Source organism: Camelus dromedarius, unplaced genomic scaffold (genome assembly GCF_036321535.1).
Source record: "Camelus dromedarius isolate mCamDro1 unplaced genomic scaffold, mCamDro1.pat HAP1_SCAFFOLD_167, whole genome shotgun sequence".
Lineage (NCBI taxonomy): Eukaryota > Metazoa > Chordata > Mammalia > Artiodactyla > Camelidae > Camelus > Camelus dromedarius.
The window spans coordinates 1,599,779-1,611,502 of NW_026989824.1; positions in this window are offsets into that span (position 1 = coordinate 1,599,779).

Here is an 11,724-nt window from a genome sequence, read left to right on the forward strand (position 1 = left end):
GGAAGCAATTACCCTCATTTCTCGGCATGTTTCCTGCAGCCAGTTTCAAGGTAAAGCCAGTTTGGTCAGTAAACCCTAGTTGGAGTGAGTGACTCCCCTTTTATATATAGGTAGACCAGTGCCACTAACTGAGAAACTCTGTGCTCAGAACAAGGTATGTGAAGGACGGATTCGACACACATTTGGATACCAGAATGAATCATGTAGAGAAGTGTTCATTCATCTAGCAGAAAAGGCAAGATTACATCTAGAAACACTTACCCTGATTTCTTATCATGCTCCTTAAGCTGATTTCAAGGTAAAGGAAGTTTGTGCTGGAAAACTGAGTTGGAGTGTGTGCTTCCATTATATATAAAGTTTGGCTAGTTCCACTAACCCAGAATCTCTATTTTCCCAAAAATGTAGGTGAAGGACTGCTTCTACACACATTCAGATCCCAGAATGGAACAAGTGGAGAAATGTTTATTCTTGCAGCACAAAGGGTATGGACATATTTAGAAACAGTTACCCTAAATTCTCAACATGTTTCCTAGAGATGGTTTCAAAGTAAATTCTGTTTGTGCTGGAAAACTAAGTTGGAGGGAGTGACTCCCCTTTTTATATATAGAGGTAGGCCAGTGCCTCTAAACCAGAAACTGTTCCAAACAAGGTAGCTGAAGGGTGGTTTACACACACACGTTCGGATCCCAGAATGGAACATGTGGAGAAGCTTTCATTCAGCTAGCACAAAGGGCAAATGTACATCTAGAAACAATTACTGTGACTTCTCAGCATGTTTCCTACAGGGGGTTTCAAGGTAAAGGCAGTTTGCTCTGGAAAACTGAGTTGAGTGAATGCCTCCCCTTCTATAAATACGTAGGCCACTGCAACTAACCGAAAAACACTGCATTCAGAATAAAGCAGGTGAAGGACTGTTTCCAAACACAGTCTGATCCCAGAACTAAAGATGTGCAGAAGTGTTCATTCATCAAGCAGAAAGTGCAAGAGTACTTCTAGAAACACCCTGATTTTTCAGCAGGTTTTCTAGAGACAGTTTCAAGGTAAACGCAGTTTGTGCTGGAAAACTGAGTTGGAGCAATTTACTCCACTTTTACTACAGGTAGACCATCACCCTTAACCCAGAAACCCTTTTTTCCCAACAAGGTAGTTGAAGGGTGGCTTACACACACATTCAGATCCCAGAATGTGACAGGTGGAGGAGCGTTCATTGAGCTAGCACAAAGGGCAAGGGTACCTCTAGAAATACTAACCCTGATTTCTCAACATATTTCCTAGAGCAGGTTTCAAGGTAAAGCTTTTGCACTGGTAAACCAAGGTGGAGCGATGGCCTCCCTTTACATATATAGGTAAGCCAGTGCCACTAACCGAAAAACTCTCTGCTACAAACAACATAGGTGAAGAACGGCTTCCACACACATTCGGATCCCAGAATGGAACATGTGCAGAAGTGATCAATTATCTAGAAGAAAGGGCAATGGTAAATCTATAAACACTTACCCTGATTTCTCAGCATGTTTCCTAGTGTTGGTTTCAACATAAAGGCAGTTTTTGCTGGAAAACTGAGTTGTAGTGAGTGCCTCCCTGTATATATATAGGTAAGCCAGTGACCCTAACCCAGAAACTCTGTGTTACCAGCAACATAAGTATAGGACAGGTTCTACACACATTTGAATCCCAGAATGGAACTTATGGAGAAGAGTTCATTCATTTAGCACAATGGGCAAGGGTACATTTAGAAACACTTACCCTGATTTCTCAGCATGTTTCCTAGAGATGGCTTCAAGTTAAAAGAAGTTTTCACTGGAAAACCGATTTGGGAACAGTACCTCCTCTAATATATATAGGTAAGCCAGTGACTCTAACCCAGAAACTCTGTGTTCCCAACAAGGTATGTGAAGGACAGATTCCAGACACATTCTGATACCAGAATGGAACATGTGCAAAAGCTTTCATTCATCTAGCACAATGAGTAAATCTAGAAAAAATTCCCCTGATTTCTCAGCATGTTTCTTCAAGCCAGTTTCAAGGTAAAGGCAGTTTGCACTAAAACACTGTGTTGGAGGGATTGCCCCTTAATGTATATAGGTAGGCCAGTGCCCCTAAAACAGAAACTGTGTTTGGAAAAGGGAAGGTGAATGACAGTTTTGACATAATTTTGGATCCCAGAATGGAACATGGGCAGAAGCATTCATTCATCTAGCAGAATGGGCAAGTGTACATGTAGAAATACTCTGAATTCTCAGCATGTTTCCTACAGCCGGCTTCAAGGTAAAAGCAGTTTGTGCTTGAAAACGGAGTTCAAGCTAGTGCCTCTCCTTACATCTATAGGTAGGCCAGTGACCCGAACCCAGACACTCTTGTGTTCACTAAAAGGAAGGTGAAGGACGGCCTCCACACACATTTGGATCCCAGAATGGAACATGTACAGAAGCGATTAGTCATTCAGCACAAAGGACAAGGGTACATCTAGAAACACGTACCCTGATATCTCAGCATGTTTCCTAGAGCTGGTTTAAAGGTAAAGGCAATTTGTACTAAAAAACTGAGTTGGAGCAAGTGGGTCCCCTAATATATATAGGTAGGCCAGGGCCCGCAACCCACAAACTCTGTTCCCAGCAAGGTAGGTGAAAGAGGGCTTCCACACACATTTGGATCCAGAATGGAAAATATGGAGAAACTTTCATTCACCAAGCACAAAGGGCAATGAACATCTATTAACACTTACCCTAATTTCTCAGCATGTTTCCTAGAGCCTGTTTCAAGGTAAAGACAAAACGCTTTGGAAAACCAAGCTGTAGTGAGAGCCTCCCCTAATATATATATATAGGTAGGCCAGGGCCCCCAACCCACAAACCCCATGTTCCTAACATTTTACTTGAAGGGTGGCTTATACACATTTGGATCCCAGAATTGAACATGTGCAGAAGCGTTCATTCATTTAGCACAAAGAGAAAGGGTACATCTAGGAACACGAACCCTCAAATCTCAGCATGTTACCTAGAGCTGGTTTCAAGGTAAAGGATGTTTGCTCTGGAAAACTGATTTGGAGAGAGTGCCTCCCATTATATATATAGTTAGGCAAATTCCCGTAATCCATAATGTCTGTGTTCCCAACAAAGAAGGGAAAGGACTGCTTGATTACACATTCAGATTCCAGAATGGAATATTTGGAGAAGCGTTCATTCATCTAGCATAATGGGCAAGGGTGCATCTAGAAACACTTATTCTGATTTCTCAGCATGTTTCTTAGAGCGGGTTTAAGGTAAAGGCAGTTTGCCCTGGAAAACCAAGTTGTGGCCAGTGACTGAACTTACATACAGTTAGGCAAGTGCCCCTAACCCAGAAACTCTGTGTTCCCAACAACATAGTTGAAGAACGGCTGCTACAGACATTCAAATCCCAGAATTCAACATGTGAAAAAGCTTTCATTCTTCTAGCACAAAAGGCAGGGATACATCTAGAAAGAATTACCCTCATTTCTCAGCATGTTTCCTACTGCTGGTTTCAAGGTAAAGGCAGTTTGTGCTAAGAAAACATGTTGGAGTGAGTGCAACCCCTAATATATATAGGTAGGCCAGTTCCCGTAAACCACAATCTCTGTGTTCGGAACAAGGTAGGTGAATGATGGTTCCCACACACATTAGGATCACAGAATGGAACATCTGCAGAAGCGTTCCTTCATCTACTAGAGTGGGAAAGGGTACACGTGGAAATAATTTCCCTGAATTCTCAGCATGTTTCATTGAGCCAGTTTCAAAGTAGAGGCTGTTTGCACTGGAAAATTGAGTTGGACTGAGTGCCTCCCTTTATATACATAGGTAGCCCAGTGCCCTTAACACAGAAACTGTGTTCCAAACAAGGTATGTGAGGGGGGCTTGCGTACACATTCGAATGTCAGAATGGAACACGTGGATAAGCGTTCTTTCATCTAGCTCCAAGGGCAAGGTTATACCTAGAAACACTTATCTTGTTTTCTCAGCGTGTTTCCTAGAGCCGGTTCAAGGTAAAGGCTGTTTGTGCAAGAAAACCGAGTTGGAGTGAGTGCCTCATCTTCTGTATATAAGTAGGCCAGTGCCCAAAATCAGAAATTCTGTATCCCCTTTACACAGATTCCTCATATTTTATTTTTTAACCACATTTGCTTTCTTCTTCTCTTTCATATACGTTTAGTTTTTCTATGTGCATGTGAATTATAGACATGATGACATGGTGTCCATTTATCCATAAATACTTCAATATATGTTACCTATACCAAGGCAAGGACATACTCCTACAAACCACAATACAGCTGTCAAAATCAAGGTACAAAAACTGAGCTCTCACTGCTTTCTAATTCACACACACTTTCAAGTCTCACCAGTTGTCCCAGTGATGCTATTTATAACCAAAAATCATACTTTTTTTTTGTTCTGGTCCAGGAAATGACCTAGGACAATGGGTTGCATTTGGGAGTCAAGTTTAATTATTCTTGAACCCGAAACAATTCTTCAGACTTTTCTTTGCATTTCATGACCTTGATACTTTTGAAGCATACAGGAAATTTGTTTTACCAAACGTCCCTCAATTTTGTTTGAGGTTTCCAGGTTAGGCGTTTTGGGCAAGAACACCACAGTAATGATGGTGTGTCCTCCTCACTGTATCAGATCAGGAAGCAGATGTCAGTTTGTCCCATTACAAGCAACGTTACCTTGGTTATTTGGACAAGGTGGAGTCAGCCAAGTTCCCCATTAGAAATTTACACTTTTTTCCTTTGTATTAATACGTATCTTTTCTGATGATTTGTTGAGATGTTTGTAAATTTGCTATTCCTCATCAGACTTCCACCCACTAGTATTACCTTTGATGAATCTTGCCTGAGTCTACTATTAGGAAGGTTACTAAATGGTGATTTTCTATTTTTATCACTCCTTCTACATGTATTAGTTAGCATTCTACTGCAAGGAAGAGCTGTCCCTTCTCCAACATGTATGTTTGCATACATGTGCTGGTGTGTTATTCCAGCATAGTTTCCATTTTATTCTATGGGATGTAATCTATTACTATCAGAATTTAGAGGCAAAAATTCTCCCAGATTTAGCCATGAGAGCCCCTTCAAGGACCTCTTTAATCTTTTGACATGGCACAGGTGGTCTTTTAAAATCCAGATCTGACTGTGTCACCCTCCAACTGTTCAACACCCAATCCTGGCCACAGCCCACACAACCATGATTTCTGCTGTAAAGCCCCCTCCCACATCAAGGCCTTTGTGCAGGCTGTACTCTCTGCTCAGAACACTCTTCCCTGCCCTTTCACCAAGTTCCCTCCTGAACCTCTTTCAGGCTCCACCATCCACTATGGGGGGGGGCACCTTGGCCGACCCGTAGGCTAGGTTTCCTGGCTGTGTGCCTCACTCTGCTTTGCACTCACATCATTCACTGATTCATGTTGGGCTGCTGCTCCAGAATGAGCTCCCCGAGAGCAGGAGCTGTGCCTGCTCACGCACGGCTGAATCCCAGCATTGAGGTGGCACACACTCTGTAGACTCCTTTGTGAATGTATGAATGAATGAAGGAATGAATGAACAAATGAATGAGTAAACTGGTTTACTCTTCATTCCCCAAGCCTGTGGTAGTGGAGAGATGCCCAGCAGATGATCCTACTGCCCCCAGCAACCTCTTTATCCAGGAATGAGTCCCCTGGGGTTGGGGGTGAGTGTTAGGAATCAGTCTCTGCACACCCACCCTTCCCCAGTGGACACAATATAGTGGTCATGACATGCCTGTGTCTCCCAATAAACGTGATTTTAGCCTCTGCTGTCATCTTGGTTTTCTGGGGGAAGGGGAGGAGGGCCGAATTCCTGGATGCCTACTGACCCACCCTAAATTCAACGATCCAGTACAACGTCAGGGATGTAGCACAGATTTTATTTCTACAGCACATGGTCACCTCTCCTCCAGCGGACTTGGGAGGAGGGATTTGGGGACTAAGGGGTTTTCTGTAAGAATAAGGCATTTGAAGTGGGAGTGAAGGGCCAGCTGTGGGTGTCTCAGCTAAGCGGGTCCTCATACTGCTTGCGGAAACAATCACCAGCAGGGAAGAAATTCCAACATCTCTCTTGGTACATCTTCCAGATGTAAGACTCCTAGGGGTTGGGGATGGGGAAGAGTTGGTTGGTCACATATTCAAATGCTTGATGTGTTCTGAGCTTTTTACTACCACCTGCTGATTGACCTTATACTAAAATTCTCCATGTCCTTGCCCATTTTTCTCCCATTAACACCCCCTTACCTGACCCGTGTGTTCTATCTCATCCTTGTTTATCAGACACATCAGGAAAAACCTGGGGTAGGAAGGGCAGTGGGAGACAGGTCACAACCAGCCTTACTTACCTTCTCCTCATTGGCTGGCTGAGAACCCAACCACATGGATGCCACAGCCCATTTCCTAACTGACCAAAGCCCGGTATCCCCTCCCCGGATGTTGGCGGCCACGCCTCCACCCTCCAGATTGGACAGCGGGCCCAAGCTCACATGTTATTCGCCAGGTTGTGCTCCTCTAGCGTGTGGGTCTCAAAACCATGCGGTCTCATATCAAAGTCATCGCTGCCGATGCCGATGATGCAGATGAAGCACTTGGTCTGCGGGTGGCAGGAAACATCAGAGTCGAGGCCCATTTGACCTACCCAGGGTCCTGTAATCCCTCTGGATCGTGCCCTGTTATGACCTACCACCATATCTTCCCTCATTTGCTCTTGTTGGTCTCGGAGCTCACCAAAAGCGTCAATGATCAGACCTGGGGTGGCACGGTGCAAGTCAGTGCCTAATCTCTGACCAAATTCAGACTGCTCCTACTTCTGGCTACCCCCATCTGAGCTTTGCCTCCCATTCCCTAATCTCTCATCTCCCTAATCTCACCCTGCTGCTTGAAAATAATACCTAGCATTTATTGAGCACTTAGCATGAGACCCTTACTACCTATGAATTGACTTATTTCTCACAACGACCCTACAAGATTATTATAATTAATATCCCCATTTTACAGATGGAGAAACTGAGGTTCAGAGAGGTAACTTGCCCAAAGTCTCACAGTAGGGAGAAACAGAGCCAGGTCAACCATATCCCGGGCCTGCACTCTCAGAGGAGCTAGTCTGCCTCTGGGCATCCCCACTCCCACAACCCCGACCAGCACTGACCCTGGATGATGGCCAGCAGGATGACGATGACAAAGAAGAAGAAGGTGATGTCGAAGACCACCCGGTACAGCTCATATTCATCACCTGCTGGGTCCTCAAACTCGTCCCCAATGCCCCCACCAGCTCAGACACCCACGTACGTGTGAAACAGGTAACACTGTGGGGGCAAGTTGAGAAGCACATTTGTCATGCATTCAGTCATTTGGTATTCACAAATTACCTACAGGACTCTGGGCTAGTGGGGCAGGAGACACAGTAATGGCTGAGACAGCCCTGGGCTCCGCCCTCACATGGCATCAGACAGTGACAGCCCAGAAGTGATCAGGGTTGTGATAGGAACAGCTCAGGCAGAGGGCTGAGGGCTGAGACGGGGAAAGCACAGTTTAATTGGGGGCGAGATGGGGGGAGTACAGGAAGCGCTGAAGCTCTGAAAGCCTCACAAAGCCTGGGTGATCAGGCAAGGCTTCCTAGAAGCAGGGACATGTGTGAACTGGAACTTGAAGGAAGTGTTAGGTGGAAGAGAGTGTTCCAGACAGGGAAAACCACACATGCAACGTCACCACTGGGGAGGAAAGAAGACATCTCGTTCCTGTGAGGAAGTGAAAGAGGGTCAGTGAAGCTGGAAAGTAGAGCTCCCATGAGCAAGAACAGCAAGAGGAATGAGGTCCAGCTGATGGTCAAGGAGGGCTTCCTGTAGGAGGCAGCACTTAAGTTGAAAGGTGAGGCATCAAGGGAAGGGGTATTTGTACTCAGGGTCTGAGGTGGAGGTGGGGCAGAGAGACCGTCAGATACAAAGGGCTTGGGTTGGGAGGAAATACATGATCTTAGGGGAACTGAGGGGCACCAGGCAGCCAGAGAGCAAAAAGCAAGAAGGACTGTGGTTAGACTCAGGCCAGGCTAGCTATTCCCTGGCTATTCATAAGCCATGCTGAAGGCACTGGGGAACCAAGAGGAAGTTCTGAGAAGAGAGAGGAACATGGTCTGCCTGGCATGTGGGAAAGATTTTACACTGTCCTTTTTGTGTCCCTGGGAATTGGGAGAACCTAGTTGTCTTAGGTAAGGGCTAAGATCAGTGACTGGAGGAAACAAGGCTGAGTGGCAAGGCCAGGTCTGGGTGGTGGGGCTCAAATGTCAGGCTGAGGAACTGGATAGGTTCCAAGAGCACGGTGCCTGATTACAGGCCATCTTCTGAGATAAAGCCCTGGGAAAATTCATTTAAATGTGGCCCATGCCTCTAGTAGGAGAAACTCAATTTGGTTATGATCATCTCTAGCAGAATAGAAGAGAAAAAAATGAAACCTGCATGGCATTCTTTGGGTGAAACTTTTAATTACAGATAATGATGACAATAGCTCACATCTATGGAATCCTTAATCCCTACCAGGCAGTGTTCTATAACTATTAATTCTTAGATGATCAGGGAACATCACTACGTCCTAAAAGCCACCCTAGGATTTAAGCACTGTTATTATACACTCATTTTACAGGTGAGGACAACAGAGCATAGGGAAGCTGGGTAGCTAAACCCCAAAACATGTAGCTTGTAATTCAGGCACTGTGCCTGAGCACCTTACCAATAATAACAGTTTAAAATCTCAAATAATAAGACAACAGTGGCTAACGTTTATTGAGCACTGTTCAAAGTACCTCACAAGTATCAGCTCATTGAACCCTCATGATAAGCCTAAAAGGTAGGCAAAATTCCTAAGCCCCTTGACACCTCCTCCTTCCCCCGCCCAATCTTCCTCTGTGTCTGCTTTTGTAGCCAAAGTCTACTCACAAATTTGAGTATTTCTGCATTTCTGGCTCATTGTTATTTCATGCCCACATGTTCATTTAAGGAGTGAAGGCATTTCTGATTCTCTCAGCCTGATTTTCGCCCTCTTGGAGAATTTGAGAGTGGCGGCGGGGTGGGTCTCTGATCACTTCTGGATTTCTGATGAGCACCTCTGTCTCTGACAATCTCCCTGTCTCCACAAAGGTCAGGAAATGAAGGAAATCATTAGGAAGCACTAGGCATGGAAACTGAGGCCCACAGAGAGGAAGTGACTCACGTCACCAGCTGTCAGACCTTCTCTGTGCCCTCTCTGCCTGGTTCTATACAGTCTCCCCTGAATCTCTCTTTCTCAATGAGTCTGGTTTTCCACTTCTTGGACTCTGTCCAGTTGTTTCTTCCTCTGCCTCAGTTTGGATCTGTTTCTGATTTTCTGTCCCTGTCTCTGTCTCCCTCTGACTTTCCTCATTTTAACAAAGTCACATCACCTCCTGCTCAGAGCCCTCTCAAGCCTTCCATTTCCCTCTAACAATAAGCCCAAATTTTGCATCAGAGCCCACGAGTCTGATGCACACAAACACCCAAGGCTGAACCACATTCTCTCCACTCCACCCACTTTGCCACTTTCCAGGCCCACCAGGCAATCTCCTACCTCTGGGACTTTGAACTTGCACATCTAGTTCACGTTGAGTGGGAATGCTCCCGCCCTCAACCCCGTCACATTCTCAGAGTTGCCTTTGCTGATCACACAGTATAAAATGTCATACCACTTCCCAAACATATTACCTGTTGTCTTTTCTTGCTTTTGTTTTTTTCTATTTATTCACAGCTCACATACTGTTCCTTTCACGTATATCTCTTGTCTACTGTCCCTTTCCCCCACTGGAATATTCTCTTCACGAGGGTGGGGATCTCTGTCTCTATGACCACAGATATGTCCCCATTGCTAACCACGACGCTTGGCATGCAGTAAATGTGTAGTCTATTGAATGAATCTATCTCCTTCTTTACTCTGGTTCTCTGTATCGCTGCCTCTCTCTTTTGCTGACTATTCCTTGTACCCTCATGTTACCCCCACCCCATGTGGTACCTGGTGTGGGTGGCAGCCAGGGGCTCCTGGGGCCAGGTTTCCTGGTCCCCATCTGAAACCCTGCCGGGGTGATCTTTGCAGTCACAGGCACCCTGTCAGAGCTACAGATCAGCTATGTCTGCCGGGAAGTGCTCCAGGTGAGGCGATGCTTGGTGGGTTTGGGTGGGGGCATGGCCCTGCTCACACCTCCAGAACACTCACAGACCCCTCTCAACCCTCCCCCACAGGGACTGGACTATCTACACTCACAAAAGAAGATACACCGGGACATCAAGTTGATCCAGGGGCAGAAAAGTAGCCTTGGTGGGTGGGGGCCTCTGGGAGATGGTAGTGGTATTTGGAGGGCTCAGGCGGTGTGTTACCAGGGAGCAGAGGCAGAGTTGGGCTGGCAGTAGGGAGGGGTGTCTCTGACAGCCTCTGATCCCCCCTCTCTTCCCCAGGGAGCCAACATACCCATCAACGATCCTGGGGAGGTCAGACTGGGTGAGTGTGCCTGGTGGGGGTGGGGAGGGCTACTGGCTGGGAGCAAGAGAGGACAGGGACCCTAGGTCAGTATGTCTCTCCCTCTGCCTCCAGCTGACTTTGGTATATCGGCCCAGATTGGGGCCACACTGGCTCGACGCCTCTCTTTCATTGGGACACAATACTGGTGAGGGGTACCTGGCTGGCAGCCAGGGGAGGTGCGGGCTTGGTGGTGGTGGGCAGCGGCTTACCCCAACATGGATCTCTGGGAATCTCCATCATGCCTTTTTCCCTTGCCTCTGCTTTTCTCTGGTGAGCGATCTGTGTACTCTGTGGCTCTCCCTTGAGTTTTCCATTTCCGTAGGTCTTTCTGTGCATGTCTCCCATCCACGTGTTTTTCTCAGTGTTTCTGTTGATTTTGATCCTGATCTCTGTCACTCCATATCAGTCCATGGCTGTCTTTTCTGTCTGTTTCAGTCTGTGGCTCTCCCTGTCTCTTTGCCTCTCTCTGTCTATGTTTCCTAGTCTATCACTGACACTCTGTCTTTAACTCTCTCCGTTTTTATTTCTGTCTGTCTGACTCTTTATGTGTCTGCATCCAACTCTCTCTGTGTCCCATTATCCGGCTCGCTCCCTGTCTCTCTCCTGTCCCCCCACCCCCTACCTAGGAGTCTCCCCTCCCCTTCATCATGTCACCCCAGGCTCTCTGAGGGTCTCTGCCCCTTGGATGGCTCCGGAAGTGGCGGCCATGGCCCTGAAGTAGGGTTACAAGGAGCTGTGTGACATCTGGTCCCTGGGCATCACAGCCATTGAATTAGTCGAGCTACAGCCACCCTTATTTGACGTTCACTCTCTCAGGTAGGCAGATGTGGCAGGTCCACCTGGTCCCAGAGATCCCACTCGACTCTGACCCTGAACACCACCCCCTGCCTGCTTCCCCACATCAAGACCCCCCTACAGGGGATCCCTCTCCCTTCGAGCCCAACCCGAGAACCTCAACCCAGAAAGCATTTTCTCCAGTCCACACCAGGAGCCTCCAATGCAGGGAGTCCTGCCTTGAGGCTCCCCTGAGACTTCTGGAACTCTGTAACATGATGAGCAGCATCCCCTGGAAGTGGCGTCCTATGCATCGTAAAACCTACCCCTCATTCTCCTCCTGTCCCTCACTGCTCTCTGCTGCCCTCAGTGCCTTCGGGGGTCCCTCACTTCGTGAGATCTGACTTCCAC